Here is a 21,795-nt window from a genome sequence, read left to right as displayed (position 1 = left end):
AGATGACGTGTCTGTTCTGATGGCGTATTTGTGTTCAGCAGCCCCAAAAACCCATGAGTATACCTATCTGCATCAATTTAATGCCGAAACCTGTCGAAACTTCAGAAGACCTGCCTTAGGCACCAGGTGCTTCGTGGGTCGGATCTGATGACGTATTCACGTTCAGCAGCCCCAAAAACCTGTAAGTAATCAGTTTACATTAATTTAGTACCGAAAGCTCTCGAATATCTAAAGCATGATGTGCCTTAGGTACCAGGTAATCCGATGTCTGTTCTGATGGGGTACCTACATTTGCATCAATGTAGTACCGAAGACCCTCGAAACTCCAGGAGCATCTTTCATTGACCTTGGAAACTAGGTGCTCCGGGAGTCGGTTCTGGTGGCTAATTCGTATTTAGCGACCTCAAAAAACCCTCCAGTAATTCATTTGCATCAATTAAATGCCGAAAACCATCTAAACTCTAGAAGATGACGTCCCTTGCAGTGGCCCTGACCACCACGTTCTCCGGAGGTCAATTCTGATGGCATATTCGTGTTTAGCGATCCCAAAAACCCATGAGTAATCTGTTTATATCAATTTAATGCCGAAAACCCTCGAAACTCTAGAAGATGAAGTCCGTTGAGGGTCAAGGTCAAAGTAAAGGTCGCCAGTGCCTAGCCAGGAAAAAAGCCTAGACTACTAGTAGTTTTATTTAATACAAACTTCTACAAGTTGCCAGATAACTAGTAACTCAGGGAATTGGAATACCCGGTAAATCTTATAATTTTCTGAGTTTGTGCCTCTATATCGAGATGTGCCCATGAGAACTTTTTATCAGGATGCTTCAAAGAGTATTTTCCCAAAGTATGAACTAAATCCACTGGGACCTGATTTCCATAAGGTTTTGTGCGGGGTACTTTTATATTTTTGAAGTTATACTTCTTTAGGCACGAGGGTGAAATTTTATTTTCCTGGGCGCATGCGCACACCGACAGTATGTTATTAGTCGCTCAAACGTTATACGGGATCTGATTGGGTGTTAAAATCATCTGTCAATAATTGTTCAATATGGAGATTATAAATACACAAAAATGTTGTGTATATTAGTTTTTATTGTTGTAAGGACAGAGACAAAAAGCAAGTTTATAATTATTCTAGTGACTTTTTAAATTATTTTTAAAATCAACGATTTCTTTACTTTTTTATTGATATTGACTGATTATTGCAGTCGAAAACATTGGACGGAAATGCCCCGATTCCCTAACAATTTATTTATCTCAGCATCTCGCGTACTTCGTCTTGTCCTCAAGTGCCCCCAAATTTGACTTGTCCGGAAATGCTCTGTTCGCAAGTGCGCCGACACCAAAAAGAAGAATGGTACATCTCTAATTAAAATATCGGTTTATATTTTTGCTGTCTACTCTCCCACCGCAGCCAATGTTTTCATTAAAGGACCCCGCAGAAACCTTATGGGAAATGGCTCTCTGTCAAATGCTCTGAAACTTTGGGTTTTGGTAGTCCTTGACGTATAAAACAAAAGACTCAATGGGCGCGTAGCTCCAAAAATCATTGTTTTAAGATATAAGCCTCTGAAGTTATAGGTACAGTGAGGACGTTTGAGTTGGAATAAATTCATTTTCTCGAGAATGAGTGACTCTGGAGATAAATTACAAATCAGATCGATTTTTATTTTTAGATTATAATTTGTTGGCATATATATCATACTAGTGACGTCATCCATCTGGACGTGATGACGCAATCGATGATTTTTTAAATAAGAATAGGCGTCGTGTGATAGCTCATTTGAAAGGTAATTAAATTATCTATTCAATATTATAAATATTAACAATATTATTTATACAGGGTGCCAAAAACATTTTTTGAATTAAATTATTTGAGACAAAAAGAAGAATGTGTATAATTTATTTAATTCGAAATACATTTTTACTGTTGTCGTCCGAAACCAGAAAAAAATATTTATTTGATAAATAAATATTGTTTTTCGCTTAAATTCAATATTAAAGCTGCCACTCACCTGCCTCTTAGCAGTTTGAACATTTAATTTAAGCGAAAGGGGTCGTGTGATATCTCATTTGAAAGGTTAGGTACTTAATTCTCTATTCACTAATATAAACATTAACATAATTATTTATACAGGGTGCCCAATTTTTTTTTGAATTAAATTAATTGAGACAAAAAAGAATGTATATAATACATTTAATTCGAAATACATTCTACTGCTGCAGGAAAACAGAAAAAATGTTAATTTAATAAATAAACATTGCTTTTCGCTTAAATTAAATGTTCAAACTGCTAAGAGGCGGGTGGGTGGCAGCTTTAATATTGAATTTAAGCGAAAAACAATATTTATTTATTAAATAAACATTTTTTCCTTTTTTTTCGGACAACAGTAAAATGTATTTCGAATTAAATAAATTATATACATTCTTCTTTTTGTCTCAATCAATTTAATTGAAAAAAAATTTTTGGGCACCCTGTATAAATAATTATGTTAATGTTTAAATTATTGAATAGAGAATGGAATAACCTTTCAAATGAGCTATCACACGACCCCTATTCTTATTTAAAAAAATAATCGATTGCGCCATCACACCCAGATGGATGACGTCAATAGTATGATATATACAGGGTGGTTCATCTTATTCGCCTCGGTCTCTGTACGGAAAACCACTTAATATTTTAAAAAACTTTCTCCACAGAAATATACACGGCCTTTAATACTACAATATAAAAATTATTTGAATTCTACAGGGTGCTCCAAAAAAGAGTGGTATATCAAAGTTATATTTTTTCTTATGGAATGCCCTATATCTGATGACATTATTGAATTGACCTTAAAAAATAAGCTATACTTTCATAAGGATTCCCTATACCTAAATACAGGGTGTTTTGATTTATTTCGATTTTTATAAAAATGTAGGGTTTTAGAAAAAAATAAATATCTACGAATCTAAGAAGCAGTGACAAATTATTTCTTGGATCTTAATAACAGACTATTTAGCATACTTAAACAGATGCTTATTGCAACAAAATTTCTTACAGGGTGGTCAAAATACAGGGCTAGCAATAAACACAAATAAAACAAAACTACTCATACAAACCAGATCAAATAGACCGGCGCAACAACACTTTATTGACGATATAGAACATGTGAATAGATTCACGTACCTAGGAATGGATCTGGTTGCAGGCAGTGAAGAAGAACCGGAAATAAATAGAAGGCTTGTGCTGGCAAATAAAGCATATTTCGCGATGGGCCACATATTCAAATCGCGAGACGTACACCGGAAAACAAAACTCCGGGTATATAAAACAATAATCAGGCCCATAGTAAGTTATGGCTGCGAAACATGGGTGGTGACACAGAAATCTGCCAATGCATTAGATGTGTTTGAAAGAAAAGTATTACGTAGGATACTGGGCCAAATAAGGGAAAATAACAACTGGCGAATTAGGTATAATAGAGAAATATACGAGCAATATAGCGAACCAACTCTAGCACAACACACTAAACTGCAGAGATTACGGTGGGCAGGGCACGTGGTCCGCATGCATGAGAATAGAATCCCCAGAAAATTGCTGAATGCAAGAATGCAGGGAAGAAGACCGGTTGGAAGACCTAAAAAGAGATGGGAAGACGAAGTCGATGAGGATGCCAGGAACTTCCTGGGAACGCGTTCATGGAAAAGAACAGCGGTAAATCGAAATGATTGGAGAAGCTTATTGAAGGAGGCCAAGGCTCGATTTGGGCTGTAGTGCCATTGGATGGATGGATGGATGGATGGGTGGTCAAAATATGAGATTGTTCTATTAACAAATTCAGGCTGTAATAACTTACTTATTTTAAATGGAACACCCTGTATCTTACTAGTCTATCGCGTAGAAAATGTACTTAGCTTTCAATTTGTATTAGGGTTTCCTATACCTATCTTTTTACAGGGTGGTCAAAATATTAGATTGTTCTATTAACAAATTCAAGCTGTAATAACTTACTTATTTTAAATGGAACACCCTGTATCTTACTAGTCGGTCTCGTAGAAAATTTACTTAGCTTTCAATTCTCATTAGGGTTTCCTATGCCTATCTCCCTTCATTTTTTAAATATTTAAAGATTTCCTAATTAGCTTAGAGTAAAGCTTTAAAAATTAGAATTAAGTATATACCTATGTCGTGGTTATGTACAACTAACACATCACCAACACCGGCAATATACTTAAATATCTTAGTCAAGATAGTTTCATTAATAAAATTCACAATTTTATCATTTAATCACACAGAGTATTCTTATTTTAAATGACATACTCGATATTCTATTCTTTATAATGGAAGATATTTAAAATCTCTTCAATTCCATGTAAATATTTTCAATATACATGTTATTCTGTAAATACCCATTTTTACATATTTTTGTACAATAAGCTAGTTTTCGTCAAAGTAGACATTGCATTTAATTGTTTGTAATTGCGATTCAAAGATTCAAACAAAAAGTGGTGTTCTTAAATTTACTCAATAACCGTTGGGATAAGATATGGAACATACTTATACGCAATGAAATATAATTTAAATATCTTCCAGAATACGGCATCTAATATGGGGTATGCAGTTTAATATAAACATATTATTCAATGTCACATGTAGGCCAAAATCAACTAAAATAATACAACACTCTGTGTGATTACATGATAACAATGAAAATTTTTTTAATGACAGTATCTTGTCTAAGTATATTGCCGGTGTTGGTGATGTGTTGGACATAAACACAACATAGTATGATAAGATTGATCCAAAAGATGTCATAACCCAGACATCCAAAGTGAAAGTTCTCCTCCAACACCAAATTGCTCTATATGATCCACATAATGTTCAGAAAAAAGTCACACCATTTTGAGCGTCGGGTTTGGGGAGGACAGGGGGGAGAAATCGGTAAATTCGTAGTTTTTTGTGTTTTTCGTCAATATTTCTAAAACTATGCGGTTTAGCATGAACAACCTTCTATACAAAAATGTTCTACATTAAATTTGAAATAAAAAAGGTCCAATGTATAATCCTTCTAAAACGAACGGTTCCAAAGTTACAGAGGTAGTATAGTATAATTGGTCCAAAAAAAGGCCTAACCCAGACATCAAAAATAAAAGTTTTCCTCCAACACCAAATTGTTCTATATGGTCCACATATGGTTCAGTAAAAAGTTACACCATTTTGAGCGTCCGGTTTGGGGGGAGATGGGGGAGAAGTCGGTAAATTAGTAGTTTTTTACGTTTTTCGTCAATATTTCTTAAACTATGCTTTAGCGGAAACAATATTCTATACAAAAATGTTCTACATAAAATTTAAAACAAAAAAGGTCCTATACATAATTGTTATAAAATCAACGGTTCCAGAGTTACGGAGGGTGAAAAGTGGAGGTTTTCGATACTTTTTATATTTTTTGGGCAATTGATGATGATTTTGGGTGGTGAGGTTGACGTTTCTTTAAGGGCTTATCACTAACATACCATCGGCCACTGAAATAGCCAATTTGATTTATAAAACCCAATCCTGTTAAAGAAAATCAGTAGGAAATTGCCCAAAAAATATAAAAAGTATCGAAAACCTCCTCTTTTTACCCTCCGTAACTCTGGAACCATTGATTTTATAACAATTATGTATAGGGCCTTTTTTGTTTTAAATTTTATGTAGAACATTTTTGTATAGAAAATTGTTTACGCTAAAACATAGTTTTAGAAATATTGACGAAAAACGTAAAAAAACTACTAATTTACCGACTTCTCCCCCATCTCCCCCCCCAAACCGGACGCTCAAAATGGTGTAACTTTTTACTGAACAATATGTGGACCATATAGAACAATTTGGTGTTGGAGGAAAACTTTTACTTTGGATGTTTAGGTTAGGCCTTTTTTTGGACCAAGTATACTATACCAAGGGTCACCAATTATATTTCCTGAGGGTCCGTTTCGAAAACCTATGACACTTCCGGGGTCCGGAGTTAACACTACCTGTATGGTTGTTCCAATTCGGTAAACAAATCGGAAGGGTACAGTGCGAAATTTTTAGGCAGAAATTGTTTTTAACAATTTTTTAATAAATCCGAAACATCACCTTTATTTTTGCTTCTGAAAATATGTTTTTAGCATTTTTGGGTCATCTTAAACAAAAAAGATTTTCTTTCATTTTTCTGAAAACTTGATAGATTTCAAGTTTTAAGCTATTTATAAACTGAAAAATGCGAAAATAAGCTTGAAAATTTATGTGTACATTATTAGAGAGTTATTGCCACCGGCAAATAAAGGATCCTTTATTACAGGATACTTTAATAAAGGACAAATACAGGACGGGTCTAAAAGAGTGGTATTGCAGACGCAGTTAAAGAATCTTTTATTTTGACAAATGACATGAAATATTTTTGTAAATATAAAAATAACCTATAAAATTCCATTTGTCGATATAAATTAAAATAAGATAATTGAAGAGTAAAACGTTAAATTTAATTATTTTGTCATTTAAAGATGTTTAGAGAACAACATAATATATCCCATAATACTCATCGTTCAATAATATGGAAGTGCAATAAATTGGAAATACTATTTTAGGAGTTTTTAAATACTTTTGCATTATGGGTATATGTAATGGGGAATTTCTGGAGAATATATTATTAGGGAATAGTGGATATCCATTCCTCAACTACAACTACCGAATGACACCATTCCAGAATTTTCAGACAGAAGTTGTGTTTTTATAATCCATCACAAATCCCTTCAAGAATTGTTATTGAAAGAACATTTGGTATTGTGAAGAGATTTCCCATTTTACCATATGTAATGAGATGCAAGTTACCTTTTATTCAAAGAATAATATCAGCTTGTTCAGTTTTACATATTGCAGTAGTACATAATAGAGAAAACGTTGAAATACTGGCAAATGAGTGTGCTGTTGATATTGATATAGAAGCTGTGGCAGTACATTTTCAACCAGGAGCTAATCTAATGCGACTAAATTGTGTGTGTGTTTGTTTAAAATTATTGTTCGACATTTAAAGCTAGCGCTTAAACTAATTTTATTTTTATTGGACTGCAGTTTGTTAATAAATTTATAAATAAATATAAATATTATATTGGTGACTGATTTTAAGTATTTTATGATCATTAGCAGGTTTTAAATAATAAATTTATAAATATATACATACATGCTATTGGCGTTTGATCTTTTATCCATTATGGCCCTCTCTTTCTTTCTTTTCACCTCTGGATAACTAGTTATCAGGAAGTTTATCTGACAGATTAGATACTAATAGATATCTGACAGAGAAAAACTTCCCGTTAACTAGTTATCCGGAGCTGAAAAGACAGATACTAAGGATACTGTTATATAAACTTCCCAATAATTAGTTATCTGAAAATGAAAAGACCTCTAATCTGTCAGATAAACTTCCCGATATACAAAAAGATAATAGAAGAATTAAGCTTTATGCTGGTTTTTATTAATTTTTTTGGCAATGTTTAAATAAACAAATACTGATGGCATGAAATGGATCACGAACAAGGAGGAATGAAGAAGGAATTGGAGATTGTGTTTACCATTAAACGCATAAAACTGCAGTATCTGGGACACATATGATAAATCAGCACCGTTACTCCCTGCTGCAGTACATATTGCAAGGTACAGTCAAAGGTAAGCGAAGACCTGGTAGAGGGAGAATATCAATGGAACTGTTTCGAATCGCAGCTAGCAAGGTTACGATTGCTATATGATTTCCAACATTCGAAACGGATAAGAACCAAAAGAAGAAGATGGCATGAAAATGAAAGTGTATTAATACTTTTGATTAAAAACTTTATAGATTCTAATCTATAAAAGATTAAATTTTCAAAAATAAATACTTGAACCTTTGTTTTATTTTGTTAACCTGTTGTTATATACCTATCTGTTGAATAGAACTCTATTTTGAATCTAGAATTTTAACAAATCCTAACTTTCATTAAAATTTATTGATCTTATATCTTCAATCTCTTATATCTGCAATAAATATTTATTTCTATAGAAAAATGTAAAATATATTGAGTTTAATAAATGAGTTACTGATATTTTAAGTCTGATCATTGTAATTAGTAACAATTTAAAATTATTTACATAATATTCCTTTTTACAACTTCTTGTAATAACTCAAGCTTCAATAAAATGTTCTTTTCTATATTCGTTTGGGTCAAAACATAAATAATCTATATCTCAGAATATTACTTAGAGTTGTTTTTAATAATTAAAACCCAACATACAACTTTAATGATGAAAGTTTAATCAAATATCAATCTCACAATACATAAATTATCAATCCAAAGAAGCGACAAGATAAATTCAAAATACAAGTGAAGTTAGACCTTTCTTCACATTTTTGACACGTTATGTCAAAATAAAGGAACTTTTATTAAAATAAAGGTGTCCTCTAATTTTTCTTAAATACAGGCGGCCTGTATTTTATTAAAAGACAAAAATAAAAGACGCAATACTGCGCATGCTTATATGTCAAAATAAAGGATCTTTTATTACAGGTCGACTTAAAAGACGTTGGCAATAACTCTCTATTATTTTTCCAGTTGTCAACTGCCTTCAATTATTGAAGTTACAACATTCAATTTCAAGATTCTGATGAGTTATCGGGATTTATTTTAATTTCGACCGTTTGTTTATATTGGCGTATTTAATTAGCACATTGGCAATAATAAATTGAATAAATGAATAAATCATTAAGAAAAAATATGTTAATAATAAATTATAAAATTTTAATAATTGTGAAGTATTTGTTGGACATTTTTTGCATAAGTACGTATAATATGTATAATAAGTGCGACAGAGACGCACCATAAATTGCGATGTGCGGCGACTTAAAAGTCGAGTGGACTCGCATAATTAACAATTAAAAAATAACGGTATATATTGAAGTAAGTCCCGATAACTCGTTAGAATCTTGAAATTGAATTTATAAACTACCATTTAGGCACTTGGCAAACTGAAAACTAATAATTTACATATGAGTTATCAAACCTCGAAAATGCGTAGGTATTTTCACATTTTTCAGATTTTAAATCGCTTATAACTCGAAAACCATCAACTTTTGAAAAAAAAATGGCAAGATACCTTTTTTTTTAAATACAATTTTCGGGGCTAAAAGGTAATTTTGAATTTGTATAAAAATATTGTTTTGCCCGGCATCCCGGGCCCCTTCTGATTTGTTTAAGGGGACATTTTTGAACAGGAATCCACAAAAAAAAACGAATCAGAAAATTTGTCATTCTTTACAAAATTAAATTATCAAGTGAAAAAAATGACATTTTTTATTATGTACCTATAACCTGTCTGAAGTTTGGAGTGAGTTTGGTGCAACTGATTCTCATTGGAGAGTTGAGATATTCATCTGCTAGCTGAGATCTGTACCGATTTTTAATAAAGTTCATTCTTGATAAAGCGGCTTCGCACATATAAGTTGAGTCAAACATAATATACAATTTTATGGCCAAACATTTTCAAAATTGCCAAACGCTATATTCTGAATATAATGAAGGTCCGCACAAAAGTAGCTCACGGTCCGCTAATTGGTGACCCCTGTACTATACTACCTTCGTAACTTTGGAACTGTTCATTTTAGAAGGATTATGCATAGGGCCTTTTTATTTCAAATTTAATGTAGAACATTTTTGTATAGAAGATTGTTTACGCTAAATCGTATAGTTCAGAAATATTTACGAAAAACGTAAAAAACTACGAGTTTACCGATTTCTTCCCCCTCTCCCCCCCCCCCCCCCAAACCCGACGGTCAAAATGATGTGACTTTTTTCTGAACATTATGTGGACCGTAGAGAACAATTTGGTGTTGGAGGATAACTTTCACTTTGGATGTCTGGGTTTGGGTCTAGTTATATCATACTAACATAGGTACTTAATTCTAAATTTTAAAGCTTACAAATTAGGAAATCTTTAAATATTTAAAAAATGAAGGGGATAGGTATAGGAAATCCTAATAAGAATTGAAAGCTAAGTAAATTTTCTACGCGACAGACTAGTAAGATACAGGGTGTTCCCTTTAAAATAAGTAAGTTATTACAGCTTGAATTTGTTAATAGAACAATCTAATATTTTGACCACCCTGTAAAAAGATAGGTATAGGAAACCCTAATACAAATTGAAAGCTAAGTAAATTTTCTACGCGATAGACTCGTAAGATACAGGGTGTTCCATTTAAAATAAGTAAGTTATTACAGCTTGAATTTGTTAATAGAACAATCTCATATTTTGACCACCCTGTAAGACACTTTGTTGCTAAATAGTCTATTATTGAGATCCAAGAAAGAATTTGTTACTGCTTCTTAGATTCGTAGATATTTATTTTTTTCTGAAACCTTACATTTTTATAAAAATCGAAATAAATCAAAACACCCTGTATTTAGGTATAGGGAACCCTTATGAAAGTATAGCTTATTTTTTAAGGTCAATTCAATAATGTCATCAGATATAGGGCATTCCATAAGAAAAAATATAACTTTGATATACCACTCTTTTTTGGAACACCCTGTATAATTCACATTATTTTTATGTTGTAGTATTAAAGGCCCTGTATATTTATGTAAAGAAATTTTTCTAAAATATCAAGTGGTTTTCCGTACAGAGACCGAGGCGAATAAGATGAACCACCCTGTATATGCCAAAAAATTATAATTTAAAAATAAAAATCGACCTGATTTGTAATTTATCTCCAGATTCACCCATTCTCGAGAAAATGAATTTATTCCAACTCAAACGTCCTCACTGTACCTATAACTTCTATAGATGTCTCAATAGACAAGGCGGAAACGGCGGGTTCGTTGGGAAAAATATTCCCATGAGATATTTTTGCATAATCACATTCGTGAGACATCCCAGAATAAGGTTCAAGAAGTCGCCCACGAGAAAAGTGGGCCAATTTTTTTTTAACAATTTTTTTTTAATCAAATTGCAAAAATCAATATTTTTGACCCGGACTAATTTTTTTAGGGTTTTTGGACCATTTTGAACAAAAAAGGTATCTTATAATTTTTCTCTAAAGTTGATCTTTTTCGAGTTATAAGCAAGTTAAAATTTGAAAAACGCGAAAATGGCCATTTTTATTTTAAGACTTAATAACTCGGTCAAAATTATTATTTTGAAAGTCAGAAAGTGACTAAATCAAAGTTTAAAGTCGCCGTTACATGATCCTGAAGAAATCTGTGTCATTAATTGACTACTAAGCTGTTATTTTTAATTAATAACAATGAGTGGTTAGATCGTATTGACGCTGCTGTAAATGTGAGTGCGAGTAAGATGCACAATTGGACTGCTGGAATGGCTTCTCTCTCGCACTCAGCATTTACAGCCCCGCACACGTGCATGGCGCTAATTATTATTACTTAAAAATAACAGCTTAGTAATAAAATAATGACAAAAATTTCTTCAGTATCTTGTAGGGGGGGCTTTAATCTTTGATTTAGTCATATATTGACTTTCATAATAATAACTTTTAACCGAGTTATTAAGCCTTGAAAATCGCCATTTTTCGTTTTTTTCAATTTTAAATTGCCTATAAGTCGAAAACGATCAACTTTAGAGAAAAATTATAAGAGACCTTTTTTGTCCAGAATGGTCCAAAAAATTAAAGAAAAAATTGTTTGGGCCAAAAATATTGATTCTTGCAATTTGATTAAAAAAAATTGTTAAAAAAAAATTGGCCCACTTTTCACGTGGGCGACTTCTTGAACCTTATTCTGGGATGTCTCACGAATGTGATTATACAAAAAATCTCATGGGAATATTTTTCCCTTCGAACCCGCCGTTTTCGCCTTGTCTACAAGCTGAGACATCTACTCTACATCGAGCTATTTGCGCAGTAGATGACACAACACCGATCAAACTGAGGGAACCAGAAATGCGCAGAAACCACCTCACTAAAGACGAAAAAATGCGCACCTGGGCCCTGATTCTAATTCATTTCGACAGTCGCAATTTCATTTCGACACCGCCATGACAGCCGCAGAATATAGCGATTCTTATTCATTTCGATATTAGTTACAACTGGGGATATTAATCTATCATGTTGAGACTGCTCAGAATTTGGGTTGGCGCTCCCGTTTATTGGAACTTGTTGATAGTCTGGGAAAATTATCGAAAAAATGCCATTGTTGGGAAAAATTATTTACCAGCTATTTTATTGCTAAAATCGAATCTTAAGATTGCATATACAGTGCGTCCATAAAGTAACGCATAAATTCATTATTTCGTAAACCAGCGACATTAATGAAAAATCCTGAAACGGGTCGATTTTTATTTTTAGATTCAGATTTTTTGGCATATATATCATACTAGTGACGTCATCCATCTGGGCGCGATGACGTAATCGATGATTTTTTTAAATGAGAATGGTCATGTGATAGCTCATTTGAAAGGGTATTCAATTCTCTATTCACTAATATAAACATTTACCTAATTATTTATACAAGGTGTTCAAAAAACATTTTTTTAATTAAAATAATTGAAACAAAAAGAAGAATGTACGTAATTTATTTAATTCAAAATACGTTTTACTGTTGTCAGAAAACAGGAAAAAAATGTTTATTTGAGAAATAAATATTGTTTTTTGCTTAAATTCAATGTTAAAGCTGCCACCCACCTGTCGCTTGGCAGTTTGAACATTTCGTTTAAGCGAAAATCAATGTTTATTTGTCAAATAACATTTTTTTCTGTTTACTGACAGTAGTAAAATGTATTTTGAATTAAATAATTACATTATATTCTTCTTTTTGTCTCACTTATTTTAATTAAAAAATGTTTTTTGAACACACTGTATAAATAATTATGTTAATGTTTATATTCTTGGATAGAGAATTGGATACCCTTTTAAATGAGTTATCATATGACCCCTATTCTCATTTAAAAAAATCATCGATTAAGTCATCACGCCCAGATGGATGACTTCACTAGTATGATATATATGCCAAAAAACCGTAATTTAAAAATAAAAATCGACGTGTTTCGGGAATTTTCCTTAAAGTAACCACTTTACGAAATAACGAATTTATGCGTTACTTTATTAGTAATATGGGGTATGACAAGTCCGCAGAAAGTGTGTTATTTTATTTATAAACAAATTAGCACTTCTAAATCTTCTTTATTTTTCAATTAGTGGTCTGTAACTCCTAAAATTTTTCCTTTGAGCCAAAAACACTCAAATAAAAATTCACCGTAATTTAGTTCTGCACAAAGTTATTTTTTTTCCGATTTCCTTCAACAAAAATTTTACTCAGAAAATCCGAGTTTTCCCAAAAAATCTGCAATTTTCAATTAAAATTTTAGGGAAGTACCTAATTATTTATTAATAATTAAATAATTGATGACATGAAAGATTTATTATAGTAGATTATACAGAGGGGCTAAATTATGGAATAAATTCATTTCTTTAAAACGGACGATTTTGGAGCAAAATCCCGAAAGAGGTCGATTTTTATTTTTAAATTACAATTTTTTGGCATATATTTCTTACTAGTGACGTCATCCATCTGAGCGTGATGACGTAATCGATAATTTTGTTAATGGGAATAGGGGTCGTGTGGTAGGTCATTTGAAAGGGCGTTCAATTCTCTATTCAGTAATATAAACATTATTATCATTAGGTATTTATACAGGGTTGCCAAAAAAAATTTTTGAATTAAATTAATTGGCGCAAAAAGAATGTATGTAATTTATTTAACTCAAAATACATTGTACTGCTGTCAGAAAATAGAAGAAAAGGTTTATTTCACAAATAAGCATTTCTTTTCGCTTAAATTAAATCACAAACAGCCTCCCTCCTACCTATTGGCAGTTTGAACATTTAATTTAAGCTAAAAGCAATGTTTATTTGCAAAATAAACATTTTTTTCTATTTTGTGACAGCAATAGAATGTATTTTGAGTTAAATAAATTACATGCATTCTTCTTCTTGCGTCAATTAATTTAATTCAAAAATTTTTTTGGCCTCCCTGTATAAATAATGATATTAATGTTTATAATACTGAATAGATAATTGAACGCCTTTGTAAATGAGCTACAACACGAACCCCTATTCCTATTTAAAAAAAATAATCGATTACATCATCACGCTCGGATGGATGACGTCACTAGTTTGAAATATATGCCAAGAAATTTAATTTAAAAATAAAAATCGACCTGTTTCGGGATTTTTCTCTAAAATCGTCCATTTTAGAGAAAATGAATTTATTCCATAATTTAGCCCCTCTCTGTATATCAGGAGACCGGCGACAATCTAACCAATAGTTTAGCAATAATTAAAATGTTAATTAAAAAATTTCGGTCGAAATAATAACCAGAAAGATTATGATACACCAGAATAACTATGATTTTCGTATAAAAAAGCACTATACCTATTCAACGTTCCTTACAGGATTGAAATTGGACCATTTGAGCGGTCTCAGGAATGTTATAAAGAAACAATTTTTTGGCTTATAAACAAATAGAACCCCTCAGAAAATATTAGATTTAATTAAATTAAGTTAACGCTGTTGAAAAGGGCACGGCTTCTGTGTCCTTTACGAAGAAAAACAAATTGAATTGCGAGGAGTGATTCCAGGTATAACCGGTCAAATTTGACCGGCATTTGCGACAGAGTTATAAACAACAGGATTTTAATCTTTGAACCATTAGATACCTTTTAATTCCGGTCCTCTTTGTACATACAAATTTTCATATCTTCAAGACACTTATAACAAAAAAGATTTATGACACTGTCACCAAATTATTTAATTATTGATAAATAATTACTTCCCTCAAATTTTAGTTGAAAATTAAAGATTTTGTTTGGAAAACCCGAATTTTCCGAGGAAAATTTCCGTCGAAGGAAATTGGAATAAATTATCAATGTGCAGAATTACTGTCAATTTTTATGTGAGTGTTTTGGTTTAAAGTTAAAATTTTCGGAGTTATAGAGCAATAATAAAAAAAGATTTCGGAGCACTAATTTGTTTATAAACAAAATAGCACACTTTCTGTGGACTTTGCACAGCTATATTACTAATATAGGAAGTCTTAAGATTTGATTTCAGCATGTCCAGCAATAAAATAGCTGGTAATTAATTTTTCTTGTTTTTTACTAATTTTCCCAGATTATTACCTTACATCTTTCATTGAGTTGATGATTCATGTTGTGGACATTCTCAATTATTATATTTCTAATTTAATACTATTCTATCTAATTCCTCAAAACAAGCAAATTTCAATTAAACCCAGCTATATTATAATACCTTTTGCTTTAGTTTTCCTTGCAAGAAATAAACAAAACACATCTAAACTAAACCTAACCTCGCTTTTGGCCAATCATTCATCTCCGTGTCAAATAATTTCGACAGTCGAAATTATAATATCAACACCCTTTTTAAAGTCGCTATTAATTTCGATAGTCGCTATTTCATGACGTCACTTCGTTAGTTCAACTAAAATCCACAAGGCTCGCACAATCGCATTTCAACCGTCGCCATATTGAAAGCGACTTGTTTAGTGTCGAAATTTGATTTAGAATCAGGGCCCTGGGGCCTGATTCTAATTCATTTCGACAGTCGCAATTTCATTTCGACACCGCCATGACAGCCGCAGAATATAGCGATTCTTATTCATTTCGATATTAGTTACAACTGGGGATATTAACCTTATCATGTTGAGACTGCTCAGAATTTGGGTTGGCGCTCCCGTTTATTGGAACTTGTTGATAGTCTGGGAAAATTATCGAAAAAAATGCAATTTTTGGGAAAAATTATTTACCAGCTATTTTATTGCTAAAATCGAATCTTAAGATTGCATATACAGTGCGTCCATAAAGTAACGCATAAATTCATTATTTCGTAAACCAGCGACATTAATGAAAAATCCTGAAACGGGTCGATTTTTATTTTTAGATTCAGATTTTTTGGCATATATATTATACTAGTGACGTCATCCATCTGGGCGCGATGACGTAATCGATGATTTTTTTAAATGAGAATGGTCATGTGATAGGTCATTTGAAAGGGTATTCAATTCTCTATTCACTAATATAAACATTTACCTAATTATTTATACAAGGTGTTCAAAAAACATTTTTTTAATTAAAATAATTGAAACAAAAAGAAGAATGTACGTAATTTATTTAATTCAAAATACATTTTACTGTTGTCAGAAAACAGGAAAAAAATGTTTATTTGAGAAATAAATATTGTTTTTTGCTTAAATTCAATGTTAAAGCTGCCACCCACCTGTTGCTTGGCAGTTTGAACATTTCGTTTAAGCGAAAATCAATGTTTATTTGTCAAATAAAATTTTTTTCTGTTTACTGACAGTAGTAAAATGTATTTTGAATTAAATAATTACATTATATTCTTCTTTTTGTCTCACTTATTTTAATTAAAAAATGTTTTTTGAACACACTGTATAAATAATTATGTTAATGTTTATATTCTTGGATAGAGAATTGAATACCCTTTTAAATGAGCTATCATATGACCCCTATTCTCATTTAAAAAAATCATCGATTACGTCATCACGCCCAGATGGATGACTTCACTAGTATGATATATATGCCAAAAAACCGTAATTTAAAAATAAAAATCGACGTGTTTCGGGAATTTTCCTAAAGTAACCAGTTTACGAAATAACGGATTTATGCGTTACTTTATTAGTAATATGGGGTATGACAAGTCCGCAGAAAGTGTGTTATTTTATTTATAAACAAATTAGCCCTTCTAAATCTTCTTTATTTTTCAATTAGTGGTCTGTAACTCCTAAAATTTTTCCTTTGAGCCAAAAACACTCAAATAAAAATTCACCGTAATTTAGTTCTGCACAAAGTTATTTTTTTTTCCGATTTCCTTCAACAAAAATTTTACTCAGAAAATCCGAGTTTTCCCAAAAAATCTGCAATTTTCAATTAAAATTTTAGGGAAGTACCTAATTATTTATCAATAATTAAATAATTGATGACATGAAAGATTTATTATAATAGATTATACAGAGGGGCTAAATTATGGAATAAATTCATTTCTTTAAAACGGGCGATTTTGGAGCAAAATCCCGAAAGAGGTCGATTTTTATTTTTAAATTAGAATTTTTTGGCATATATTTCTTACTAGTGACGTCATCCATCTGAGCGTGATGGCGTAATCGATAATTTTGTTAATGGGAATAGGGGTCGTGTGGTAGGTCATTTGAAAGGGCGTTCAATTCTCTATTCAGTAATATAAACATTATTCTCATTAGGTATTTATACAGGGTTGCCAAAAAACATTTTTGAATTAAATTAATTGGCGCAAAAAGAAGAATGTATGTAATTTATTTAACTCAAAATACATTGTACTGCTGTCAGAAAATAGAAGAAAAGGTTTATTTCACAAATAAGCATTTCTTTTCGCTTAAATTAAATCACAAACAGCCTCCCTCCTACGTACTTATTAATCAATGCTCCTACCTATTGGCAGTTTGAACATTTAATTTAAGCTAAAAGCAATGTTTATTTGCAAAATAAACATTTTTTTCTATTTTCTGACAGCAATAGAATATATTTTGAGTTAAATAAATTACATGCATTCTTCTTCTTGCGTCAATTAATTTAATTTAAAAATTTTTTTGGCCTCCCTGTATAAATAATGATATTAATGTTTATAATACTGAATAGAGAATTGAACGCCTTTGTAAATGAGCTACAACACGAACCCCTATTCCTATTTAAAAAAATAATCGATTACGTCATCACGCTCGGATGGATGACGTCACTAGTTTGAAATATATGCCAAGAAATTTAATTTAAAAATAAAAATCGACCTGTTTCGGGATTTTTCTCTAAAATCGTCCATTTTAGAGAAAATGAATTTATTCCATAATTTAGCCCCTCTCTGTATATCAGGAAACAGGCGACAATCTAACCAATAGTTTAGCAATAATTAAAATGTTAATTAAAAAATTTCGGTCGAAATAATAACCAGAAAGATTATGATACACCAGAATAACTATGATTTTCGTATAAAAAAGCACTATACCTATTCAACGTACCTTACAGGATTGAAATTGGACCATTTGAGCGGTCTCAGGAATGTTATAAAGAAACAATTTTTTGGCTTATAAACAAATAGAACCCCTCAGAAAATATTAGATTTAATTAAATTAAGTTAACGCTGTTGAAAAGGGCACGGCTTCTGTGTCCTTTTCGAAGAAAAACAAATTGAATTGCGAGGAGTGATTCCAGGTATAACCGGTCAAATTTGACCGGCATTTGCGACAGAGTTATAAACAACAGGATTTTAATCTTTGAACCATTAGATACCTTTTAATTCCGGTCTTCTTTGTACATACAAATTTTCATATCTTCAAGACACTTATAACAAAAAAGATTTATGTCACTGTTACCAAATTATTTAATTATTGATAAATAATTACTTTCCTCAAATTTTAGTTGAAAATTAAAGATTTTGTTTGGAAAACCCGAATTTTCCGAGGAAAATTTCCGTCGAAGGAAATTGGAATAAATTATCAATGTGCAGAATTAAATTACTGTCAATTTTTATGTGAGTGTTTTGGTTTAAAGTTAAAATTTTCGGAGTTATAGAGCAATAATAAAAAAAAGATTTCGGAGCGCTAATTTGTTTATAAACAAAATAGCACACTTTCTGTGGACTTTGCACAGCTATATTACTAATATAGGAAATCTTAAGATTTGATTTCAGCATGTCCAGCAATAAAATAGCTGGTAATTAATTTTTCTTGTTTTTTACTAATTTTCCCAGATTATTACCTTACATCTTTCATTGAGTTGATGATTCATGTTGTGGACATTCTCAATTATTATATTTCTAATTTAATACTATTCTATCTAATTCCTCAAAACAAGCAAATTTCAATTCAACCCAGCTATATTAAATATAATACCTTTTGCTTTAGTTTTCCTTGCAAGAAATAAACAAAACACATCTAAACTAAACCTAACCTCGCTTTTGGCCATTCATTCATCTCCGTGTCAAATAATTTCGACAGTCGAAATTATAATATCAACACCCTTTTTAAAGTCGCTATTAATTTCGATAGTCGCTATTTCATGACGTCACTTCGTTAGTTCAACTAAAATCCACAAGGCTCGCACAATCGCATTTCAACCGTCGCCATATTGAAAGCGACTTGTTTAGTGTCGAAATTTGATTTAGAATCAGGGCCCTGGATGGGTAAACCTCTGTACGGGCGACATCCCAATGAGGTCAGCCAAGACTATGTCGACAATACAGCGTCGAACCATTGTTTATATAGGGATAGTTGGTCAACCCAATAGGAAAATTTGTTTGATTCAAATTGAGACAGTCACCAGATGTCCTCACAATTTCTGTCAGCGTCGCAACGTCAAAATACATAGACACCAAGTTGGATACGATCCTATTCATAACACCCCAACTCGCATACATATTAATAAAAATAAATATACAGTATGTCCCTGTAAGTTGTATCCATATGGAAAACTTTTTTATTATTAATTTTACGAAAAAAAGTTATTCTTTATAAAAAGCTCTGCATGGTCCAAAACCTAAGATTTAACCATCAAATATCAATTTTTTTAATATTATACGAGGTATGTCAAAAAGTTTGAATTTCACTCAAGAGTACAGTAGCTTTATTTTTGTAATATTGGAAATTGCTATTATGAAAAGTTGTTTGGAATTAAAAACTATATTCTAATATGCAATTACATCCTTCTAATTAAAAATTTTTTTTTTTTGAAAAATTATGGATAACTATTCTTTTTTCAGTTATTTCAATTCTGATAACTCTTTTATTATTAATTGTACGAAAAAAACTGATTCTTAATAAAAAGTTCTGGATGGTCTAAAACTTAAAATATAACCATCTTATATCAAATTTTATCAATTTTATACGAGGTATGTCAAAAAAGATAAATTTAGATCAAAAGTAAAGTACCTTTATAGTTCAGAATATTTCAATTAGAAGGATGTAATTACATACTGAAACATAGTTTTTAATTATAAATAACTTTTCAAAATACCAATTTTCGATATTGTGAAAAATAAACGTATTTTACTTTTGAGCGAAATTCATATTTTTTGACATACCTCGTATAAAATTGATAAAATTTGACATAAGATGGTTGTATTTTAGATTTTAGAGCATGCAGAACTTTTTATTAAGAATCACTCTTTTTCGTAAAATTAATAATAAAAGAGTTATTTGAATTAGAATAACTGAAAATAATGTTAGTTTCCATAATTTTTCAAAAAAAAATTTTTTTAATTAGAAGGATGTAATTGCATACTAGAATACAGTTTTTAATTCCAAACAACTTTTCATAATAGCAATTTTCAATATTGTGAAAAATAAAGCTACTTTACTCTTGAGTAAAATTCAAATTTTTTGACATACCTCGTATAATATTCAAAAAATTTGATATTTGATGGTTAAATCTTCGGTTTTGGACCATGCAAAGCTTTTTATAAAGAATAACTTTTTTCGTAAAATTAATAATAAAAAAGTTTTCCATATGGATACAACTTACAGGGACATACTGTATATGGAAGAATATATTTAGAAATTGAATTAATGATGTCATGCTATTATATATATATATATATATATATATATATATATATATATATATTATATATATATATATATATATATATATATATATATATATATATATATATATATATATTGTTTAAGGAGGAGAAAATAATTGGGTAACCAGCTGAATATGGACAAAGTGTACTCTTTTTACTTATTCCAATATATTTCGCCCATTTTCATGGGCATCATCAGGGAAAGCTACAATGTTGGTTATTAGGTAGGTACATAAGATGAATTAGCAGTATACTTACTAAGTGAGAATTGTTGTCACGATGTTTTAAAAGAAGCAAATATAAATAAAATGATAAAAAAATAAAATACAGAAATAACATATCACAAAAGTCCATAATTTAAAATATACATGATGATAGATAAAATTTATATATTGACACAATGAATTGAAAACAAGGTCTGACATTATTTATTTACTTTTATGTTAATTGTCAGTCAAATTTTTTTGGTCATTATCCTATTAAGTTAAACAGTTAAAATAGGTTATCAGCAATCAATATTATTAATTATTTAAGTGAGAGATATTAGCTAAACCTGTTAAATTTTGATTATTTTTATTTTTGTCTAAGAATAGTAAATAAGAGTAATAATAGACAAAAATAAAAATAATCAAAATTTAACAGGTTTAGCTAATATCTCTCACTTAAATAATTAATAATATTGATTGCTGATAACCTATTTTAACTGTTTAACTTAATAGGATAATGACCAAAAAAATTTGACTGACAATTAACATAAAAGTAAATAAATAATGTCAGACCTTGTTTTCAATTCATTGTGTCAATATATAAATTTTATCTATCATCATGTATATTTTAAATTATGGACTTTTGTGATATGTTATTTCTGTATTTTATTTTTTTATCATTTTATTTATATTTGCTTCTTTTAAAACATCGTGACAACAATTCTCACTTAGTAAGTATACTGCTAATTCATCTTATGTACCTACCTAATAACCAACATTGTAGCTTTCCCTGATGATGCCCATGAAAATGGGCGAAATATATTGGAATAAGTAAAAAGAGTACACTTTGTCCATATTCAGCTGGTTACCCAATTATTTTCTCCTCCTTAAACAATTTAAATTGAGTCAGCTATTATTAAACCAAGTTTTCTATATATATATATATATATATATATAT

The 21,795-nt window shown here is 30.7% G+C and overlaps 1 protein-coding gene across 2 annotated transcripts in view; it reads right to left on the bottom strand.

Moving 5' to 3' along the window:
• Positions 1–21,795, bottom strand: part of LOC126889840 (zinc finger protein 501-like) — a 58,532-nt gene that overhangs the window by 13,591 nt on the left and 23,146 nt on the right. The window lies entirely within an intron of this gene.

Source organism: Diabrotica virgifera, chromosome 8 (assembly GCF_917563875.1).
Source record: "Diabrotica virgifera virgifera chromosome 8, PGI_DIABVI_V3a".
Classification (NCBI taxonomy): domain Eukaryota; kingdom Metazoa; phylum Arthropoda; class Insecta; order Coleoptera; family Chrysomelidae; genus Diabrotica; species Diabrotica virgifera.
The sequence above is the reverse complement of the archived record's forward strand: the minus strand, read 5'-3'. Positions and strand labels throughout refer to the sequence as shown.